General features: G+C 38.0%; 1 pseudogene; it reads right to left on the reverse strand.

Annotated features, from left to right (window-relative positions):
• Positions 1–9,757: 9,757 nt before the first annotated feature.
• Positions 9,758–10,706, reverse strand: LOC130860807 (olfactory receptor 51Q1-like; annotated as a pseudogene).
• Between the last annotated feature and the right edge of the window lie 5,203 nt (positions 10,707–15,909).

Below are 15,909 nucleotides of genomic sequence, written 5' to 3' on the forward strand. Positions count from 1 at the left end.
GTCAGTGTGAGCTTATTATTAGAATTATGGTTCCTGAGATGATGATTATTAGAATGGTAGTAAAAATATGAGATTTATTAGTACGGGAAGGATATAAACCAACATTTTCTGGGTATGGACCCAATAGTCTATTTGGCTCACCTTACTATAGAATGTCGTATGACATAATAGCATGGGGAAATTTGAATTTGTAGGGCTAGGTTCAATTTTTGCAATTCTAGAAATAAGATGGCTTAAACTTCTATTATTTACTGTATTAAAGTAACTTTTATTAGACATATTTATTTCTTATGTTTGTGGCAGGATACCTGATGTGATGATGGGTAGTGAAGCATTTCATAGGCTTAGGGCTCATGTTAGTGGTAGAAAATTTTTTCAAAGGAGATGTATAAGTTGGTCATATAAGAGTGATGGATATGATGCTTAGATTCATAGAAAGGAGATGCTCAGGAGGAGGGTTTTGATAATGAAGTTTTCTGTGTATAATTCTGGTTTGTAGGGATTGTGCAGTGCTCCTAGGAATAGGATTGTTGTGAAGATGTTTATTCTGTCTATTCTGCTAGGAAAAACAGGGTGAGTAGGACTGCTGCATATTTGACTTTGACTCTGTTAGGTTGAATGGGGCTTGATTGGTTTCTGCTAAGGTTGAGATAAAGCATGTTATGGTTAGGAGTCAGGATGGGAAGATTGCTCATACATGTTCTTGTGTAATGATTAGCATTGAGAATGGAAATGGCCTGTTTATTAATACAACTGTTAAGAGGATAATTGCTAGTGTTACTTCATATGAAATTGCACTGCTGCCTGTAGGGTTTCGATTAGTGTGTATTTTGAATTTGAAGCTCACCCTGATCAAAGAATGGAGTAAACAGCTAGGCTGGATATGGCTAGCATAAATAGTATGCCTAGGCTTATGTTGACTAGTGGATATGGTATAAGACTTGGAATTCATACTATAATGACTAGCATTAAGGTAGAATTGCTGCAATAAAAAATATAGATATTGATCATGGTGTAATGGTTCTTTAATAAATAGTTTGCCTGGATTGGCAATGCATTGTAATAGTCTCTGGGGACCCACAATGTTTGGTGATTTTCAAAGCTGTATCTAGCCTAAGGCATGCTGTTTGATTACATGAGAAACACAGGCAAGTAGGATTGGAATGATTAGTGAAAGAATGTCAATTATAAATATGTTGTCAGGAAGATGATTTGAACTTCTGGGGATAAGAATTAAGTTTTACACAATTACAGGGCCCTGCCACCCTAACAAATCCTGTTCCTTGGGCGGTGCTGTATGTATAAATTAAATACATTTAAATTATATCATCAATTAGTTTAAAAGCACTTTTGAAAACTAGGCATTATATCTCTTGTCCTTTTGTACTAGGAGAAATACATAACAGATAGAAAGCAGGTACTTCCCTGGTGGTCCAGTGGTTAAGAATCCACCTTCCAATGCAAGGGGCATGGGTTTGATCCCTAATTGGGGAACTAAGATCCCATATGCAGCAGGGCAACTAAGCCCACACGCCACAACTACTGAGCTTGTGCACCTCAACTAGAGAGCCTGCATGCCACAAACTACAGAGCCCACACACTCTGCAACCCATGGGCCACGATTACAGAGCCCAGGTGCCCTGGAGCCTGCACACCACAACCAGAGAAAAGAAAACCTGCACACCACAACTAGAGAGAGGAAACCCACAGGCCACAACTAGAAAGAAGTCTGTGGGCCGCAACAAAAGATCCTGCATGCTGCAATTAAGAGCTGAAGCAGCCAAAAAAAAAAAGGAAAAGAAAAGAAATAAATATTAAAAAAAAAAAGAAAGAAACCAACCTGATTACTCTGGCCTGAACTCAGATCATGCAGGACTTTAATCATTGAACAAACAATTAATACCTATTGCAATGTTCTGATCCAACATCCAGGTCATAAACACTATTGTCTATATGAACGCTAGAGTACGATTTCACTGCTCTCACTAGGATAACTTGTTTTGTTAATCAACATTTTAGATCAATAAGTGATATAGTATTTTGACTAGTTGGTCTAAATGTTAATCACTCGGAGGTTGTTTTATTCTCCATGGGCACCTTAACCAAAGTGCTAAGCCGATTAAAAGTTTTGTTATCCTTTATATTTTGTTTAGTATTTTATTCTTTAAAGTTAGTTAATTAAAGCTCCAAAGGGTCTTCTCTTATTATGCTTTTTCCACCTCTTCATGAGAAGAGTCAATTTCACTGATTAAAAGTAAGTCACAGTAGAGATAGGATTAAGATGGCAGAGTAAGAGGACGTGCGCTCACTTCCTCTTGCAAGAGCACCGGAATTACAACTAAATGCTGAACAATCATTGACAGAAAGACAATGGAACTCACCAAAAAATACACCCCACATCCAGAGACAAAGGAGAAGTCTCAATGAGATGGTAGGAGGGGCCCAATCGTGTTAAAATCAAATCCCATAAATACTGGGTGGGTGACTCACAAACTGGAGAACAGTTATACTGTAGAAGTCCACCCACTAAAGTGAGGGTTCTGAGCCCCACATTAGGCTTCCCAACCTGGGAGTCCAGCAATGGGGGGAGGAATCCCATAGAATCAGACTTTGAAAGCCAGTGGGATTTGATTGCAGGACCTCCACAGGACTGGGGGAAAAAGAGACTCCATTCTTGGAGGGCACACAAAAAAATGTGCTCACCAGGACCCAGAGGGAAGGAGTATTGACTCCATAGGAGACTGAACCATACCTACCTGCTAGTGTTAGAGGGTTGCCTGCAGAGGTGGGGGGCAGCTGTGGCTCACTGAGGAGACAGGGGCACTGGCAGCAGGGGTTCTGGGAAGTGCTCATTGGCATGAACCCTCCCAGAGTCCACCATTGGCCCCGCCAAAGAGCCTGTAAGCTCCAGTGTTAAGTAGCCTCAGGCCAAACAACCAACAAGGTGTGAACAGAGCCCCACCCATTAGCAGACAAGCAGATTAAAGTTTTACTGAGCTCTGCCCACCAAATCAGATTAAAGTCTTACTGAGCTCTGCCCACCCAGCCCTACCCACCATCAATCCCTCCCATCAGGAAGCACCCACAAGCCTCCTAGATGGCTTCCTCCACAAGAGGGCAGACAGCAGTATCAAGCAGCATCAGCAGTATTTTGTCTTGTGAAACTGAAAACCACAGCCACAGAAAGATAGAGAAAATGGAAAAGCAGAGGACTTCATACCAGATAAAGGGACAGGATAAAACCCCAGAAAAACAACTAAATGAAAAGGAGATAGGCACCCTTCCAGAAAAAGAATTCAGAATAATGATGGTGAAGATGATTCAGGACTTTGAAAAAAGACTGGATGCAACGATTGAAAAGTTTACCAAAGACCTAGAAGAATTAAAGAACAAACAAACAGAGATATGCAACACAATCACTGAAATGAAAAATACACTAGAAGGAATCAATAGCAGATTAACAGAGACAGAAGGGCAAATAAGTGACCTGAAAGACAGAATGGTGAAAATCACTGATGCGGAAAAGAATAAGGAAAAAAGAATGAAAAGAACTGAAGACAGCCAAAGAGACCTCTGGGACAATGTTAAATGCACCAACATTCACATTATAGGGGTCCCAGAAGGAGAAGAGAGAGAGAAAAGACCCAAGAAAATATTGGAAGAGATTATAGTTGAAAAATTCCCTAACATGGGAAAAGAAATAGCTACCCAAGTCCAGGAAGCACAGAGAATCCCAGGCAGGAGAAATCCAAGGAGAAACACACCAAGACATATAGTAGTCAAATTGACAAAAATTAAAGACAGAGAAAAGTTATTAAAAGCAACAAGGGAAAAACAACAAATAACACACAAGGGAACTCCCATAAGGTTAACAGCTGATTTCTCAGCAGAAACTCTGCAAGCCAGAAGGGAGTGGCATGATATATTTAAAGTGATGAAAGGGAAGAACCTACAACCAAGAATATTCTACCCAGCAAGGATCTCATTCAGATTCGAGGGAGAAATCAAAAGCTTTACAGACAAGCAACAGCTAAGAGAATTCAGCACCACCAAACCAGCCTAACAACAAATGCTAAAGGAACTTCTCTAAGCAGGAAACATAAGAGAAGAAAATTACCTACAAAAACAAAAACAAAACAATTAAGAGCATGGTCATAGGAACATACATATCAATAATTACCTTGAATGTAAATGGACTAAATGCACCAACCAAAAGACACAGACTGGCTGAATGGATACAAAACAAGATCCATATATATGCTGTCTACAAGTGACCCACTTCAGACCTAGGCACACATGCAGACGGAAAGTGAGGGGATGGAAACAGATATTCCATGCAGATGAAAATCAAAAGAAAGCTGGAGTAGCAATAGTCACATCAGATAAAATAGACTTTAAAATAAAAAAATGTTACAAGAGACAGAAAGGACATTACATAAAGATCAAGGGATCCATGCAAGAAGAGGAGATAACAATTATAAATATATATGCACCCAATACTGGAGCACCTCAATACATAAGGCAAATGCTAACAACTATGAAAGAGGAAATGCAAGGCAGAAATAGAGACACGGATGTAAAGAAGAAACACATGGCCACCAAGTGGGGAAAGCAGGGAGTGTAGGGGGGGAATGAATTGGGAGATTGGGATACCAAATTGTACACTCTAAATATATGCTGTTTATTGTCTGTTAGCTGTATCTCAATAAAAGTTCTTAAAAAAAAAAGTCACAGTAAAACCCTCATGCAACGATTTATACAAGTCCTTATTTAAATAACAAGCAATTATGTGACTTTTGCACTGCTGTTAAACAGACGTCACTGGGCAAGCAGTGTCCTTAATACTAGCGATGCTGGAGGTGAGGTTTTTAATAAACAGGCAGGGTTTGTGTTTGCCAAGTTCCATTTACTTTTTAAAAAATTTCTTTAAGTGCATGCCTGTGTCAGGATAAAAATTATTTTAATAAATGACTAAGTATTGGTTTATTTTATTGTTAAGTATCAGTGTGATATGTGTTCTGATATAATCTTATGCAAGGAGAAATAGTTCTTATTACTCATACTAACAGCATTGTTGGTATTGAATAGTAGGTTAATTCAGTGTTAAATTAGAATCTGGGTTATTACTGTTGGTAATAAGATAAATATTTTGTTGCGCATGAACGTTTTCTTAATTGATGGCCGCTTGTAAGCCAACCATGGTGTTATGTATATTTACTCTCTAAGGAAAGTTGTGTCCTATACCTAAGGCTTTTATCTTTTTAGACTAACTCCTAAACTTCTGTTAAGAGTTACAACTGTTTAGGCAAGATTTAAACTTGAACTAAAATTATTTTCTGGAGAACAACCTATCACTAGGCTTGTTAGGCTTTTCATGTCTGCTTATAAATCTCACTATTTTGCCACATAGATGAGTCATAACTCTTCTGGTTTGGGGGCATTTAACTTAAGTTCTCTTTGTTAAAGAGTTCTAATTAAATCACCATGCAAAAGGTAAAAGGATGTCTTTGATTGTGTAGTGTGGATGAGATGGAATTTTGTCTATATCATATAAGATTCCCGATGGGTTGTTAGAGCCTGTTTCATGGAGAAACTGACTGCTAGGGTTGCAATGACGAATGGGAGAATAAAGTAATAGGTGAAAAATCAAGAGACAGTGGCTTTGTCAACTGAGAACCATCCTCAGATTCATTCACCTGAACTAGTATCCATGTAGGGAATTGCTGGAAAGAGTTTTGTAATGAATGTTGCACATCAAAAGGTTATTTGACCTCATGATATGACAAACCTATAAATGCTGTGGCTATTACTGTGAGTAGCAGGAAAATTCTGATGTTTCATGTCTCTAGAAAGATGATTACTAGATTTTCTCAGGAAGTCCTGGCTGGAATTATGAGTACTCCTAGAGGTGAGAACTCAGTCAGTATACTAAAGTTAGAAAATGAAAATACATGAGTGGAAGGCAGTGGAGTGAAGCAGAGTGGCTAGCTTATCACTAACACTGTCATTAATCATCTCCAACTCAACCCCACATTGCACCTCCTATTGTAACTTTCATGAAGTCAGATAAGGACTTTATTGTTTCTTGTTGATTATTGACTTAAATCTATTAGGAGGAATTACATATAAAGAGTGAAAAATAGATAGCTATACAGATCTGTAGATGTGAATATAATTGTAACTGAACTGAACATCTTGATGATAAATAATGCATCTATCTACTGTTCTTGGTGTAAACACAATTGCTGTGTCACAATGAAATTCAGCCATTTTTATGGCATTGTGAACAAAAATGTGGTTCCCTTTAGAAGGATGGGCCAACAATTTTTTCCGAACTCCTCTTTTCTTCCTAAAATGTACAAGATTGGTGTTTAATCTGTCTCCACTACCACACTTTGACCACATTAACCCTTACTTTGGCCTGAGATTTTCTCAGGTGGGAAAATGTAAAAAATCCATGGGTCAAAAAGGGAAATATTTCATTGGATTCCTCTCTAGGCATGAGATATAACAACTAGAGGGTAAATACAGAGCCTTAAGGAGGATATCTTTCTTTGTAACACATAACACAATAAGCTGCAATGTGCAGCATTCCAACATGATTAATTCTGTTAAAAAAAAAAATTATGCACGTCATGAAAGGAACGTGGTGAATTCAGGTTTCCTACTGGCCGAAGTTTTCAGGTATCTTGACAGACCCTGATTTCTCTCAGCAGCAAATCTAATGAAATTTCCAAGTTATCAACCAAGGATGTGGGGTCAATTCAGAGAGTCAGAGAAAGAGAAGTAAAGGATGGATATTGAATCTGTGAATGAATTAGGAAGAGAATAAGTATTGGACAGAGATGATACCTTTGAATAAGGGAGCTCATTTCTTTTGAACATTGCAAACAACACCCCTACTCTGTGCTTGTCATACAAGCATAGTCACCCCAATCTCTCTAATCCCCTCCAGTTTCAATCATATAATATACCTAAAAATACATCTATTCTTAATATCTCTGCATTAACCACCATACACTTCCTGAAGTATGAGGGAATATAATGGTACAACCACTTTGAACAAAAAGTTGTGGTTTGTATAATAAGATACCCCCAAATCCAGCAATTCAACTAAAGATAAGACTATGTAAAGCAAGCAAAAGTAAGATTTCATTTCTACTATTGCAGGTATTCATTCTAACAACACAGTACCCTTAACCCACATATCAACATTATAAATCTTGAACAAATGTTTTAAAAAAATTAACTATGAAGGCACTAGAAAGTGACAAAAGAGAGTCTACAGCGTACTTAGAAAAAGTTACAGAGTTACTTAGAAAAAATGTTATAGAGGGAGTTTCCTTGTTTTATGGCTTTTAGTTTGAAGAAGACCCCCATTGGTAGTAGGTGGGTAAGTTAGAACTGAATTAGCAACATACAGACTTTCTGGCTTGAAAAATAAAAATAATTTTGAGGGTTACCAGAACATCTAAAAAGTGGTAGGAGAATATATGTGAAAGACAGATCAAGAAGAAGAAAACAAGAAGAATTGTACATATAAACTCTGACAAATATCTCAACTATACATGTTTAAGACAGGTACTAAGCAGAGCATGTACGGCTAACAAAACTGAACAAAGATTTCAGCTGCTGAAAAATGCAGGGGTGAATTTAGAATTTGAGTTCCATGAGTTAACTGTCTGAATAAAAACCAGTCAAGTTCTTCAAAGAAATAAACAGAATCCAGAGTCTCAACATCTTATTCAAAATTTGGCTAGAGGAATTGTAATAGATACAATCTAAAATTATTCAACATACAATGAAACTAGAAACACGGTCCACACTTGACAGGAAATTAATCCATGAAGCCAACTCCAAAGTAATCCAGATGTTGTATTTAATAGACAAGGACTTTGCAGCAGCTATTACAACCAGGATGAAAGATGTAAAAGAAAATAACCTTATAACATTGAACATATAGTAGATTTGTTCAAAAGACAAATAGAAATAGTTTTTTATTAACATACTAAAGTTAAAACTATAATCAATCAAAAATAATCCAGTTTTGGCTAAGAGAAATTCAGAATCACAAAAGTGAGACTAATTATACTTTAAAGCAGATTATTAAAATTATCCAATCTGAAAATAATGAGCATATCCTAAATAATCTGCAAAAAATTCAAGGTAACAACATAAGCATAAACCAAGGACAAATACTAGAGTACAGCAATTGTAAACAATAAGTATAGCTGAATTAAATAAGAAGCAAAAGGGTAAAAATTACATGTTCATTTTCAATGCATGCAGAAAAGAATTACACAAAATCCAATATCCATCCATGATAGTAATAAACTAGGAATATCAATCTGCTAAAATTAAATAAGTAAAAGCACTCAGATAACATCATACTTAATGGCCAGTCATTAAATACATTCTCTCTGTAATCGGGAATATGTCAAGAAATAGGTCGATGCTCACCACTTACATTTATCATTAAATGTAGGTCCTAGCCCAAGAAATAAAAAAGCAAATTAAACTGCAAATATCAGAAGAGGAGTGATAAAAGAGTTTCCATAGAAAGTGGAGGAAACAAACAATTTAGAGGAACATATTAGAATTACTAAGTAAATTAAGCAAGATCGTAGGACACAAGGCCAAAAATGAAAACTAAGTGCATTTTATAAACTAACAGTGAATAATCAGAAAATTAAATTTAAACATCCCTTCACAGTGATTTCCCCAAACAATTCTGATGAAATAAATAATGCCTAACTTCTCACCCCTGTATGACTAGATGAGTCACCTGGTTAGGAAGGGTTCATAGTACTGGAAGGCTTAGTGGAATTGCTATAGTTATAAGACATAAAAGCAGACCTGGGAATGGACAATATAAAGAGGTTAGGAGTCATAATGAATAGATGCTTCACCCTTATCTTTGGACAACATGGATGATCTATGGCATCTCATAACATTGGGTACGGATCATTGGTCTCTATTCTATTGGATCTCAAGTCCCCATGGCTTAGAAACTTCTGGTCACCCAACTAGTGATGGCTCTAGATACCACTGCCTGCTCATTGTCCATGAATGAACCTGTAGGATGAAGCCTGCTTATTCCCTAAGATTCTTCTGAACCCCTTCTCAATAAATTTTCATTTTGGACACCCATCTCCCAAACTAAAGCCCCAGTACAACTCTGAGGTCTCAGAAATACAACATGGAGTAATTGCCACTCAGAAGTTCAGAGGTGAGAGAGAGGGGAAAGCCCTAGAACTGATATTGGATCATGGGAGACCCCACATTTGATGCCTCATGATTTTTTTCTTTTGAATCCAGATTCTTTCTCAGGGCATTTGCTGAGAAGCAGCAGTGTAAATGGAGGATACTTACAGGGTTCAATACTCATGTGGGGAGAGGGCTTCATAGCAGGAGACATTGTTAAAAATAGGATGTCTCCATTTGAAGGACTTTTGGGGGGGTCCTAACTCAGGTACTTTACTCTGTACATACTTCACATCTTGAAATGGAAGCTTAGAAATTTCAGGATACACTCTTTCAGGAACTTAGCATGCAAAAATCTCATGTAAATGAAGCAGTTACACTACATGTAGATGGTTCAGCTTAATTTAAATTACAAATTCAGGGAGCACAATACTGTATTTAACTCCCATTCCTGTTTTGTGATTCATACATAACTGGACACCCAAACCATAATTTTCCAAGTTTCTCAAATTATTTTTAAAGGAGTAGTACCAAAAATCCACTTTTCAACATTCTACTGCAACTCTCTATGAGCAAAGAGCTGAAAGATCCCTCGACGGATCTGTTTGGTTTTAATACTGTAGATAATGGGGTTCATCACGGGAGGTGCCAGTACACAGACATTGGCCATACTGACGTGTACAATTGGAGGGGCATGCTTGGCAAAGCGGTGAGTCATGGACACACCCACCATGGGCACATAGAGGACCATAACAGCCAAAATGTGGGACAGACAGTTATTGAGGGCCCGGAGCCTTTCAACCTGAGAGCCAATTCTCAGGACACTTCTCAGGATGAGTGCATAGGAGAGCACAATGAGCAGGGGGTCCAGTACAATAATAAGCAGAGCTAGGGCAAATCCATGCCAATTATTGATAGTGGTGTCAGCACACACCAGGCAGATCATGTCTTGATGGAGGCAGTAGGAGTGGGAGAGATGATGGGAACCACAAAAAGGGAGCCTTTTCAACAGGAACAGTGGGGGAAGAACAGCCAGAAGACAGCGGCAAATGATGGCTATACCTATTCTGCTGATTACGCGGTTGCTAAGGGTGGAAAAATAATGGAGGGGGTGGCAGATGGCCACATAGCAGTCAAAGGACATGGCCAATAGCACAGAAGATTCCATAAAGGAGAATCCATGGAGGAAGAAGAACTGAGTAAAACAAGCCTCAAAGCTGATCTCTGAGGCACTGAACCAGAGGATGCCCATGACCGTAGGCAAAGTGGTAAGGGTAAGTCCCAGGTCTGTTAGGGCCAACATGGAGAGAAACAAGTACATGGGCTCATGGAGGGAGGGCTCTGCCCTGACGACAGCCAGTATGACACTGTTGCCCACAATGGAGACAGTGTAGAAACAACAGAATGGGATGGAAATCCATGTATGGAAGACCTTCAAAGCCAGGCATGTCCATGAGGATGAAGTAGAAGGGGACTTGAGTGGAGTTAGTTACCAAAAACATGACTGAAGGAGGCAGCCACAAGATCAGAGTTTGTTGCCAAATCTGTGAAAAGTGCAAAACACAGGATGTGAGTAAATGTTCTACAACCTCTTTAAATCACTATGTGATATATTGTCATGGAAGAACTGGAGAGAGAGAGATAACCAGGAAATGAGCTAACAAGTGTTTTATTATTTTTACTTGTTTAGCTCAGAGCTTGTCATCTCTTGTCTGTCATTTAGCTAATAGCATAAAGTGGTCATTTTTTTTTTTTAACCCAATGACTTCCTTTTCGGTCCAGAAAGCAGTTATGCCTTTGCAGCAGGAAGGTGTTGTATTGCTGCTGGAGAAAATAGCTGTGGAGAAAAGATTGCTATAGGATATCCTTTCATATTAAAGAGAGAGAAAAGACCAATAAATTTAAAAAGCAATCCAATATATCTATTGACTCTTTTGAGCCAACCAAATCACAAGGAAAGAAATGAACTGAGGCAAAGGAGTGAGGAAAGATAATGCCTGTCTTCAGAACCTAGGAATCTTGAGAAAGAATTTTTAGAGGCTTTTAGAGATGGTATGTATTGGCAGAGGGACCAGAAAAGGACCTTAGATAAGCTAAACGAGTAAAACTGTGGTGCTTACATATCTGTCAAAATCTTTATTAAAAGACTAAGGAATACTTTCTGGAGTAGACCACAACCATCAGCAGGAGTATTTCTGTGGAAACAGCTTTATAGTGTTCAACTAAAGCAAAAATAGCCTCTTGGTGCACAAAGCAATTTGATTCTTTGCATCAGGCAATAGTTTTCTGCAGTGCTTTTTAAGTTCATATTGATTGATGTGCAGGGAAGCAGAATTTCTGTCCAAAATATTCCTCTTTGGCATAAAGATTATCTTAAATTGATTATTGTTAAAAAAAAAAAAAAAAAAAAAAAAAACCCAAAACTTCAGATATAGGAAAATCTCTGAAAAATGAATGAAAGTTCTACTTCTGGAAGAGATGTTTACATTTATAAGGAGTACATTTGTAAAATTTTCTATTTCTCTGTACCCGGAAGAGGATGATGAGTGAATCTCTGGAAACTCTTATCAATAGACAAGGCTAGGGCCTATATCTGCATAACAACCTTGGCCTTGCTTATCTTGCTTTTCTTGATAACCTCCTATTAACAGCTTCCTGTTAATCTTTCTTTGTCTTTAGCTGAAGAAGGTATTTAAAGTGTTTATGCCATTTCTGTAAATTCCTCAGTTTTCCTAGGTATGTCCCGTGTATACAGCAGGTATACATGTTCTTAAACTTCTGTTTGTCTTCCCCCTGTTAGTCTGTCTTTTATTACAGAGGAGATCCTGTCAAGAACCTAGAAGGATAAAGGAAAAATTATTTTTCTTCCCCTTCAGTTTTTTGGATAAACTATTTCATCTGTTTGTTTTTAACTTTGCTATCCAGTAAAAATTCCTTCTGCTTTCTCTAATTTTGCACTTGAAAAACTCAAAATATCTTGCTATTTCTGCCCTCCACCAGAAAATGAAAATTGGTACTCAGGAATTCCCAAGTGACTGAGGATCATAATAGAAGTTATCTTAACCACTATGAAGACTGGTAGATTGGGGAGACAAAAGAGAACAGGAAGGGAAGTAGTTCTGGACTATGGAAACCAAAATCTCTTCTTACAGCTTCATGACTATCCTCTCTCTATCCTCAGAGCTCTAGCAGCTTTTCCACTATTAATAAACACTTTCCTTGGTGCTCTTCCTCCCAAAACAATGTGACCCGTAGAAAGTTTCCTGCAGTAGTCAGTGCCTTGGTTTGTAGCCCGTGATCTAGAGTTTCAGATGATGTCTTCCAAGCTCATACAGCCCTACTCTTCCTTCCCTCAGCTCTTTAGTAATGAACCCACACAGGACCCTGTGGGACCTCCTGGGTACAAATCCTTTCTGTGTCCCTGTTTCTTGTTTGTAGGAAAAGGGCTTCATTGAGCCTCCTAAGACCTTCCCTGGGTTCTAAAGGGCAGATTCAAATAGTTGCTAATCAAAACAGTGGGGAACTGCAGAAACAAAGAAGGAGAAATCAAGAAACAAAAGGGCAGTGATCAAGCAGAGTCCTGGTTCTCCCACAAGGGATAAACATAGCAATACCTTTGAGTTCTTCTGCAGGAACTAAGGCACACACCCAGGTGGAGGACGGTAACGGGAGGCTGAGCATGAGTCCTGGAACACCTCCATATTATCTCACCACAAACGAATCAGAACAAAGTCTGCACACAGGGGAAGACAATGAAGACTCTGGCCCCCTCCCCAAATTATTAACTGCAACTAACTTCCCTTCTTTCCCTTTAAAAACTTTCATGGTCAAGCAGAATCTTCAGAGGTGGTTCATGGACACAAGTTCAGTCCACCTTCTCCCCAGGTGGCCAACCCCCTGAATAAAACAAGCTTTCATTTCCAACCAACACTTGTCTCCTGAGTATTGGCTTTTGAGCAGGGAGCAGCCAAACCTGAGTTCAGGAATAGTAATACATATATCTTTGTCCAGTTCATAGAAATAACTATTCCTGTTCAGCCTCATTTTCTATCCCATGCTTCTAGTATTCCAAGACCTTGTACTTCACCTGTATCTGCTTGCCAGTGTCTTCAGCTTTCTGTACAACTTCTTACTCTGCTGAGTAGGATTTAAATAGGTTCCTACAGGTCCTCAGGAAAGGGTATAGCATTTTTGTTTATAGGAACCCAAGGGACAAAAGCAAAGATCTGTGTGGCATAAACTGCTCTGGACCATGTCTAGGTAAGAAGCACAGAGAAGTACACAGAGATTTCAAGCTGATTTTCCAAGGACAACCTGAGCAAAAGCAAAAGTAAAACTAAACAAGCAAACACAAAGATTTATGGAAATGGTTTCTCTAGAGATGTTGTTGGCAGAAAATTTCTGGAATTCTTTTAAAAGTGAAAAATTATTGGGAGGGAATTCTCTTTATGAAGTATTTAACATATAAAAGCCTGAACCAGGATCTTTCCAGCAATTTTATGTATTACATACTGTGTCTTGTTTTTTACCACTAATTGTAAAGATAAATACACTTATAGTCAGGAGAGTTTAATGATAAAAGGTGGAATTAATAATCAACTAACTTTATTCTATAATAGAAAAATATTAGTATTTTTCTTTAAAAACAGACTTGTTTTCCAAAAAATGTATATCCTTCTGCACAATAAATTAGCAAAACTTTTTTAAGGAAATAAAAATATTGTATTTTTCTCAACTGGTTGTGAGTTAGGCTAATTTCGATTCAAAATCTAATTTAAATACTCACTAATTGTGTGACTTTGGGCTGGTGACAAACTTCCTTTGCCTTAATTTTATTTTCGATACGTCAAGGATAATAATTGTGTTTGGAAAGTGCTTTAGAAGCTTCTTGAGACATATCATGAACTAAATAATCATTAGCTGTTTATATGATCAGGCCACCCAAGATGGATGCTCTTTTCCCCTCTGTACATCACCAGCTCTACCAGTCCCTGCGTCACTTACCCTCTACTCCCATAACTGATCTTCCCTCTTAATCTTAGAGCCTAATCAGTAAAAGCCTATGGAGTGCCCCTGGCCCCAGCTAGTGATTGTTCTAATCCTTAGACAGAATGACTCCACCATGAAGTCTGCCCCATGAAGGTCCTTAGCCCGAAGGGGACTGTGAGGGATGTGTCCCTCTCCTGGTTTCCTTGGTTACCAACCTGACCTCAGTTCCCCACTATCACTGGTAGCTTCCTATCCGCACACCCCTAGAAAAGACTGCTGCTATGTTTTGCCCTGCATATGCTACACAGTGGCAGATAGCGTCGCTTTAGGACCTTGCTTCGGTCACATAAGATTTCCAGTGTCCATTGATGTCTCTGTCACTGACTCTGGGCTTTTTCTTTGGTTTTGAGACTGGGCAAGTACAGGGTTTGCAGGCTGCAAGGTAGTATAAGCACTCTAAAAGACTGTTCTTTACTTGCAACTTTATTTCTCTGTTCTCGATCTTTTGCATTTCTATGAATGGTTTGAAATAAACTTATGAAAGCCTACAAAAAAATCTTGCTCATATTTTGCTTTTTCTCTTTCCCAAAAGAACCTAGTTCTGCAGTTCTATCTTTTTTTAGATTATTTCTGAATTCATTTACTATCATTTGGTTAAGATCTTGAAAAAGTTTCATGGATAAATAAGACAGTAATTTTCTTTTCTTATAAATGACCTTGCCTTGTTTTGAAGTCAGAAGTGTTCTGATCCAATGTACTGGTACTTATTTCCTATTCTATAACAATACAGTTTCATTTATATCCCAACCTGTTATTTGTACTATTGATGAGATATATTTTACTTCTGCTTATATCATAAGTGCATGATTTTTTTACTATTTTTGTTTTAATATTCAATTGACTTTTAATGAATTTGTCATTAAGTAATAACAAATGTCCTACTCTCAAAAGTAAAAAAGTCTTAATCTCATTTATTTTTTAGTTTTGAAGGTCTACTTCACCTTAGTTTTTGAAGGAAATTTTGGCTGGAAAACTGCATTGACAGATTTTACTTCGCTACTTCACATGTGAAGTTCCATTTGTTTTCTGACCATTGTCCCTGATGAAAAGTCAGATAAAATTCTTACTACAGTTTCCTTGTGTGTAATGTATTTTTCTATGGCTGCTTTTAATGTGCATGTGTGTATGTGTGTGTGTATTACTTGTTTTCTACAATTTGAAACGTACATTTAGCTATATGCTTTCTTTTTCAATTGGCCTTGCTCAAGATTTGCTGAACATCTGAATTCATAAATATTATTTATAGTAAAATTATGTGAAATATTCAGGCAATAATTTTTTCAAAAACAATTTTACCCCTTCCTCTCTTTTTTTTTTTTAGAATTGCTTATAGAAAAGTTACTTTGATACTGTCCCACATCCCACATGCCTCTGAGCATGTGCTTTTGTTTTCATCAACTGTTTCTGCTTGGATGATTTATATTGATGGGTCTTCAAATTCAGTTATCTCAGTCTTTCCTCTGTGGTGCCCAATCTACTCTGGATCCCATTCCATGAGTGTGGGCTCATGCCGACCTCCCTGACTCCACTATGCTGACCAGATGCCGGTTAGGCTGGAGGTTCCCAGGCTGGTATCTGCTGGGGCACACAGGAAAGCTGCATTTACCAGCTGTGCGGATCACTGACTCCTTGTTCTTTGCAGTGATGTGGGCGTGG

The sequence above is a fragment of the Hippopotamus amphibius genome, chromosome 9 (genome assembly GCF_030028045.1).
Source record: "Hippopotamus amphibius kiboko isolate mHipAmp2 chromosome 9, mHipAmp2.hap2, whole genome shotgun sequence".
Classification (NCBI taxonomy): domain Eukaryota; kingdom Metazoa; phylum Chordata; class Mammalia; order Artiodactyla; family Hippopotamidae; genus Hippopotamus; species Hippopotamus amphibius.